This window comes from Atta colombica, unplaced genomic scaffold (assembly GCF_001594045.1).
Source record: "Atta colombica isolate Treedump-2 unplaced genomic scaffold, Acol1.0 scaffold135, whole genome shotgun sequence".
Lineage (NCBI taxonomy): Eukaryota > Metazoa > Arthropoda > Insecta > Hymenoptera > Formicidae > Atta > Atta colombica.
The window spans coordinates 2011216-2020314 of NW_017259223.1; the positions used below are offsets into that span (position 1 = coordinate 2011216).

Below are 9099 nucleotides of genomic sequence, written 5' to 3' on the forward strand. Positions count from 1 at the left end.
AGCGCGGCGGAGTGTTCCTCTCGCTCTCTGCTCGCATTACTCCGATTGCTCGCAGTGCTTGTAGTGCGGTCGCTAGTCGTTGCTGTACGGTCACGCGTCGCCCCAGTCGTCGCTCGTCGCTCTTGCGTCTTTCACGAAACAAAGCAACGCACATTTACGCGCATTTACTACGTAAAGGGCGCCGCGTTGCCTGTCGCGACGAATCGCGTGCGACGTGATGCAACGGTGATCGAAACAAGCTCGTGCGTACATCTGTCTGATGAAAATCGTTTGCGATGTGTGCTTTGTGCAAAGCATTTTTCGAGAACATGGTGGCGGCGAGGATCTTGGACTTTTCGTGGCGTGACGTCCCGAGCGTGTGAGTGAGAATCTCGTATCATTTTTCCTTACGGTGTATTTTCAGCTGGTATTTCGAATTTTACTGATATTGTGAGATGAGAAGTTACGTCTGCCGGTCTCGAATATCGTTAAAAGTCAGTGGTGGTGCAAACTGCGAAACAGTATAGTTACGTACGTCGGACTACGTCGTACGTATCTTTATGTCCGTGTCGGATATTACGCACTGGAAATTGAGGATTGCGAATTAAAAAATTGCGATCAGAAAAATCGATCAATCAAATAATTTTAATTTTAATCCGCTTCCAGAAATCCAGAAGTCCAGAATTCTTATCTTTAACCAGCATTCTTAATCTCCAATGTGTACAAGAGTGACACCACGGGCTTTAGGCGTAAAATATATATGTGATGTGACACATGGACTTTAGCCATAAAATCCGCATAAAAGAAAAGTTGTGATATTAGAAATTGATAGCACGTGAGATAACGCACATGAAATTGTATTGGATATATTCATAACGTTATTATCGTTATTAACTGACTTTAATCCACACGTCTGGCATTTTCTCATTCTACACTCGATTCTACAGAATTGAGAAAAATATCGACTCATCAAGAAAAACGCGTCATCTTGTCAGTTACGTTAGATGCCAAGCTAATGTGCGAGTTTCAAAATAAAAGGAGACGTACTTACCTGTGTAATGACGTGAGAGTGCGTAAATGTTTCTTATCACGTTTATAACGTTCCGAACTGTCCGTCAAAAAAATCGCGATGGAATTCCGTATTTAAAAATAAAATTTCTGTTTTTCCAAGTACCATATTGCATATATAAATTTATCGTGATTATCAAGTTATTATTAAATCGTGATTACTTTGCTTCCCGATTTTCACGATACTACAGTGAATCTCGATTCGATTTTTATTCTATGTATAAAAGCCATTAGAAGGATTAATATAATGAAAACATTTCCCCTGGAGAGTCCTCCACTTTTCATAAAGTTAATTTAGAGATACAAGAAAATAAAAATATCTGTCTAAACCGACATTGATTATCAGAAATATTCTGTTTGCTTATTTATTATTAGTTTTTTAGAGTTATTATCACTCGTTCAAAGAAAAAAGGAATGAATATCCCGCAGAAAATGTGTATAAAGTTTACTGTTTGCACATACTGCGATACGAAAACATGTATAATACTCACATAATAAACGACACTATCATTAGAAAAATCATATTTGTTTGTTTCATTTATTATCCAAAGCTCTTCTTTTATCCAGTTTCCAATTGTCCATTTGTCACAAAACTATAATCGATGCCCGCGATTGATTTCCTCTCGTTCAGACCAAAAAAAAAAGAAGAAAAAAATATTACGTCATTGAACATTCTCCTTTCCGTGATTGCTCTGTACAACAAGTAGATTTGAAACATATATTAGCAATACTAACTACAGGCTGGTAATGTATAGTAATAAGTTCGTTGTTTGTTTTTTTCTCTCGCGCTTGCACATTTAAAAATATTGGTATGGGTGGGTATTTTTCTATGATGTGTTGATAATATATATGAATTAAGGAAGCATATCTGGAAAACATCCGATATCCGATCTATTATCCAGTATGTTATACTTTTTTTACTATCCTGTCGGATAGCCGGATATCATTAATATCCGACAATATACAGGATGGTCCATTTAAATCGAATATCTTGAGTATTTCGCTTATTCTTGATAACAAAAAAATGTGTTTCAAACGGCAATGAAACGATTTCGAGGGGGACGAAAATGCTGAAATGCTATAGCCATCATGAAAAATTATTAATATTAAAAATTATTAATATTAAATTTTAACTTTAATATTAAACTTTTTTGATTGCTAAGCAATGTTGAAATTGTATTGCAAATGACTCTATTCCTCAGCCGATCAATTATCACTTTTTTCCTCATTTATCATTCCCTTGCTTTTCTTTCTTTTTTTTTTTAAAGAAAATTTTGAGGAATTTGTACCGGATATCCGGAAAATATCCAAATAGCCAAATAATTCGATCGGATATCGAATATCCAGTGTCATATTCTTTTCGGATGTCCGATGTCTGATAATTTTACTCTCTGGTGCATCCCTAATATAAACAGCAACACGATGAGAATTACACGTATATCTATAAATACGACATAGTGTCAAATCCACACCGATATTTTATATAATGTAATAATCTCCCGTAATATAACGATTTTCCGTCATAGTTTTTATAGTAGTCAAAACAGATGAACGTTATTAAACGCTGACAATGGCAAATCTTTTAATCTTGGAAAAAGTGAATTCTTAAAGAGCCTTCGGAAACGATTGTCTTATCAATCCCTATCAAATTAATTATGTTAATATTGTACGTAACATATATAAAAAAAAATCTCTCTCACGTGCTAAGGAAAACGAATTGAAGAGATTTTTTGTTTACTTACATCTTTGGTAATTGATGTAATGAGGCCATTCCGAAAAGCTTTGTATACATATACGTACATCGTAGTATGTTATTCTTGACAGCATCACCGCCTAACTTTTGCCTTTTATCACCGTCATGTAATGTAAAATTGTTTTAATTGCGGATATTACAACGTGCTTAAGAAATAGGTTTGTTTTTTATTGCTGCATTCGGACTACAATAGAACTTTTCACTTGCTTGCGTCAGACACATGTATATCTATGTACAAAGAGTGTACATTAATTCAACTATAAGAAACATCTTATTGTACACTGAGAGAAACGTTTGGTATTTGTGATATAATTACATGTAAAAATAATTAAGAACTTCATTTTTATAATTATTATTACCGTTATATAATGTTAGTAATAATAACCATATATATGCACATTAAAAAACATTTTGTATTTATGTCAGAAACGGTTCACTCAAATCCTTTTTAAAATTTTGTGTTGAATTTTTAACATATCTAAGTTTTAATTTAATATAATATAACATATTGTGTAATTTGAATATTTTGTGTTAAATTAAAATTTAACATTTCTCAGTGTTAAAATAACACAATTTATAGATAAGTAAACAAATAACATAAAAATAATGTAGTTTTAAATCATAAATTGTAAGAATAAAATATATGTGTTGATTTAACTTATATTATAATATTAATTTTATTAGAAGAAATATGTTCTGCGCAACTAGTTACGTATTTTATATTTAAGAAGGTACAGATATTTGGTGTTATTTTTTCTTTGTAATAGTAAAGTATCTGTTAAATCTATATATTGTATAAGTATGTTAAATATTACAGAGGCATCGTCTAAATTAAAAATATAAAATAGCATTTAATCTAATTTCATCTCATTTCACAGTTAAATTTAGCATTATAAGCATTTTATTTCAGCATTTATATTAAATGCTAAAATTTGTTTTTAAATTGTGTCAAAGTATCATGCTTCTTGTGTTAATTTTTTTACATAATATTTGTGTGTTACTTTTTAACATATTCATCTTATGTTAAATTAATCCAAAAATTTGAATGGACTATTTGAAATATGTGAAATGTGTTAATTTAACACAAAGTTTTTTACTGTGTGTATATAAAAAACTTCTACTGTTGTGGTTTTCATTATGGTAATATTTAATACTTTGTATCCATCCAGCCTTGCAACTGGTTTAGGAAATGTATTTCTTTTATAAGAGAAAATTCTTGTGATTTGCTTTTGACATCGCAATAAACAATACATCTTTATCACTTTTAAGTATGTAATATCAACATCGTCATCATCAATTTCGGAATTATTGTTATCGCTGAAGAAGGTTAGAAGACTAATCAAAACATATGAAATTGCTTAGATGAATTAAATTCTTAATAAAATTCTTAATCTTATACTCGTATTCATAGTCAGGCCTTATATTTAAGGAAGCCTTAAGTCAACAAGGTCTGATTATGAATACGGGCATTAGATTCCTGACTACTCAGCCAAGAACTCTACGTTGACGGTAGCGGCACAGAATCAAACGGTCTGGCGAAACCAGTAGCCAACATTCAAGCACGTATGTGTGCTCGCCTTCCAACAGTTCCACTAACATTTGGCAAATTAGTTATTAATTATTAGTTTACATATGTCATATTTGCATCTGTAATTAAATTCACAAAAACAATTTTGTATTGATAATTTCGTACATTTAATTGAGTTGGACACTTTTTACAGAATATTAAATAAAGAAACATAGCTCATGTGACTTAAATTTATTAATTTGACATGCGCTCCATATTCAAACGTGATTTTTTAGTAATAAATCGAAAAAATAAAAATTCAAAAGAAAAGAAGAACTAAAAATTTCATGATTTACAATTATTTTGCGAAACATCTAGTTAAGCTATTTCTTTATATCTCGTCGAGTTACCCCGAGAACTTAAAAAGATTTGATAATTGAAAAAGTTATGCTAAAAAATACTAAATAACAATTTATGAAAAGAGTGCAATAATTTTTTTTTTTTTTTTCAAAAAATTATATATATCTTTATGACAAAAAAAGGTACAAATAAAAATAAGTAGTGTTTTAAAAAGAGAAAAATGTGAACTTTAAGAAAAAAGAAATATTATATTAATTTATTTTAAAAAGTATAATTATTTGTATGAGTGTAATGGAGGCATTTTTATACATGCTCGGAATAATGATATCGAATATTTTCTTTTTTAATGCGATGAAAATATTTTATATTAAATATAATTATTTACTCACGATTTTATAAGTCCGAGAAAATAGAGCGATTATCTCGCCAAGATGCCTCTCTCATAAAAATGCTTGTTTGATAATGAATGTATGTTTTAATTATAAGAAGACATTACATATACTTGAATACAGCATTAATAAACAGGCACTTACTAAAAATTTTCACTTTCGGCAAAAATCTCTCGAATTTTTATTTGATGGGTCTAAGTCAACCCAAGCCAACTTTTATTGTATCACAATTAGCATCAAGACAATAACGAAACAATCATGGCAATTGACAGAGAAAGGTTCCAAGTTTTTTTTACCCCCTCACTTTGCAATATTAATCGTATAAAAATTGCGGTCAATTAAAATTTTTAGTCGAGTCCAAATGACTCATTCATGTTGTTAAGGATTTAATATAGTAAAATACCAAGATATTAATGATAAATAAAATAAACATTTTTATTCAGTAAATGGAATCGCAATTGCAGTAAATATAACTATTTTCTTAAATTCATTTATGTGTAATAGTAACGATAAAATTTGTTAATAAAAAAAACTAAAGATCTTCAAGTAGTGTGTGTGTGAGACTGTTATTGTTAATAGCACAATTGCCTACATTTGCATAGTTAAAATAACTATAAAGTTATCCCAAAAATAATTAAAAAATTAGAATTAAATTATAATAGTTGCAATCATTCTTTTCTCTCAGTGTATTGATTGCGATCGTACAAATATCGCTTTATAATTACTATCGATTATTAATTGAGAGATATATGCGAAGCAATAAAAAGAATCAAGTCAAGTTAATATATAGTTTAAAAATATCGAGTGACGGTAAGACAAGACGACAAGATACAAATAATGTTTAGAGGTTTTAATTTACACAGTCAAGTATAGCTAAGATCATTGAATTTTACGTAATGGCCAAATTCTCTTCAATCCTTCACAAATTCAAACTACTTTTTAGTATAAAATGTTTACCGAAAAAAATTAAGATACGAGTGGTCTAACTCGATAAATTTGTAATTTTGAAAATGAAAATGTTAATAAGATTTAGTTATATGTTAGTTTGATTTATCTTATACGTCCTGTTCGATAATTCGGTTCGATAACACTTTATCCTGAGATATTAGAGGAACTAAATGATAGTTACAAAAATAGATGCCGCGTTAACATTCGGATCGCCACCGATGACTTCGATCGATTGCTTGCGGGGTATCGCACGAAACATCGAATATAAGCTCTCTCTGTCTCTCTGCCTGATTGAAATCGATTTCGATATAACGCTACGTACGAAGGCTAAACAGAGTTAATCGAGTTCTATCGCGCCGTTAACACAACGGCCGATCTTCGCCTAGACTATATTTTTTATACCACGACCAGGGTGTAAGTGAATTGAGTAAAATATCACAGCTAGCCCCCGCTGTAATATCAAAATAAAAAATAAATGAGGGATTTTGAGGGGGCTTTAGAAAGAGTCACACGATCGTCCGACTTCATTCCCATACGGAACCAATTTCTTACACGTTATCCGTCTTGTATTTATTGATAAGTCGTCTATGAAACGTAGAAAAAATTATACAAATAGTGACTATCTAAGATCTCGGAATTCCTCGGGAACAGAGCCGATCCGATCGGACTCCTTTTTTGCGCGTATTTATATTCATATACGTGTAACCGTTATTATTAATAATAATATTAATTATTTTTGTCATTAATATTATCATTATTATTAACTCACACGCTAAGGTAATCGCTATGACGGTGCAGAAATTGCACAGAAATTATATTTAATTTTCTGCAGTCATAAAACAAAGCGTTTTTTTTCTATAACAATATTATATGATTTTGAGATATCTATAATCTATAAATCGAGTAACATATGCATATATTTATATAGTTGAAGAATATAAAAGATCAATATTAGCGTGATGAATTTCTGTCAAGAACTCGCGTACAATTTGTATTTGCACCGACACAGCGAATTATTTTTTTATTACATTGAGAAAAGCGTGTCGAGATCGTACGAGGCTTCGTCATATTTTTTCTCTCGAAATTCTACATTATACATGAAAATTATATAATCACAGTTTGAGTCACACTCCGCAGACTTTTGGATCTTCGCGTATGGTGAAAATTAGCGCGCTCCACTGCTTGTGATGATTTAGACTTATATAAATTCATGAAATAGTCAAGTCTAAAGCCCTTGTACAATAACGAAATCTGTTCTATTTATATTTCAAATAGTTAGAAATCAATATATAAAATTTAAACGAGTTAGAATTCGATAATGATGAAAATATTGATTTTCATCGAAATTTTCTGATTATATGTATATTATCATACACCTAACCGCGCAATGTATATTTTTACATCACTAATAATCAAAATAGATGAGAAACATGCAACAAGTGCACAAAACGTGTATAAACATAATAACTTTATCACATAATAACTTTATTTAATTTATTCAGAAAGATTTGAATAATGTAGGGGAGACCGGAGATAGATGATATATGGGACAAGTTGTTACATTTAAAATTGCTGCAAAACAACAAACGATAACATTATATAAAAAATATAGTATTTCCATAAAAACATTACGGTCATGCTGCATCATAAGTTATTTCAGACTTCAGACTGAATAGCATATTTTCAGAAATAGAAAATATTTTCAGTTTTTCATAGCTAAAAGTAAAATAAATCAGTGATATATTAAATGTTATATTTATCAATCTGCTCATCATATTATAATTTCAACTATTTAACTATTTCTATAGAATTCTTATTTTATAAACATCTTACTGTTATATTAACGTTTTATATATTTTTTTGCGTAAGTAATAATTGAAATACATAAATATGACACCCCCCCGGGACTAGTTGACGGGATGTGTCGCATGGTGGAAGGGACAACATGATGTGTATAGTTGGCCAATGTCTCTGTCCTCTCCGTCTATGGATTGTTCATAGTGCAGAAGGCTATCAATTGTGAAACGCTAAATATGGGGAGATATTCATACTCCATTTTTATTTTAAAACCGTCTTAAATAATGTCTTAAAATGTTAATACAGTCTTCGAATCGACTTATGACATCTTAAGACTATCTAATATCTTGCACAAGGAAAGATTCAGTACCAATTTCACGACGCGAAACAGATCGATATTCATCGTCGATTTTTACATTTAAGACTATGTTAAGACTATCTAAAAAAAGTCTTAAGATGTTATAAGACAATCCGAGAGTTGTATTAGTATCTTAAGACATTATTTAAGATGGTTTTAAAATAAGAACTATACTATGAATATCGCCCCATGTTTCACGTTTCACAATTGATAGCCCTTTCGCACTATTGACGATGAGGGCTATGGTCAAAGTCTCGTTACAAATGCTTTAAAGCATTTGATGGATCAATTAAAAGAAAGAATTTTACAAATTGACCAATTAAAAAACGTTTCAAAGCATTTGCAGCATCGCGTTGACCGTATCCGAGGAGCAAAAGTAGGCGTGATCTAGCCATAGACTTATAAGCTAGAGCATTCATACGAGAGAAGCTGAAGAACAACATTGAAAGACACCTCTATTTCAGACATAGTTGTTTCTTTTACAGTGAGCGGTGGGAGGCCAATCAGCTTGATCGTAAGGCCACAACTCTCGAACGTCTATCTTCGTTGCTCTCGGCCACTTCTCAACTTGCCGCGGCGACCAATCAATTCATCATTAGAAAAGAATACTCCGCGATTATTTCTTTCTCTTTCCATCAAGTCTTCAGCTTCTCTCGTATGAATGTTTCGTCTATCTTATAAGTTTATAGATTTAGCCGAACTGCACATATGTAATCTTTCCATGGTGTATCGTTATAGATGTCTGCTTCTCCGTCGTCACACTTAATCTCAACATAACCTATTGTAAGCGGCAATCAAATGGTAATCTTAAATTTATATTTTTATTTCTGATGTAATAAAAAGAGTTTAGATATATCATGTTTAGATATATCATAAACATTATTAATGTTACAAACGATATATATCGTTTTTAAATTATCAATAAGTATATATATATATA

The 9099-nt window shown here is 30.9% G+C and overlaps 1 protein-coding gene across 1 annotated transcript in view; it reads left to right on the forward strand.

Annotated features, from left to right (window-relative positions):
- The first annotated feature begins 66 nt into the window (after nt 1-66).
- The window catches only part of LOC108684546 (transmembrane protein 230), an 87678-nt gene continuing 78645 nt past the window's right edge, over nt 67-9099 (forward strand). The window contains exon 1 of the mRNA XM_018188926.1: nt 67-358. The gene's annotated coding sequence lies outside the window, so the exon portion shown is untranslated. The remainder of the gene's footprint in view (nt 359-9099) is intronic.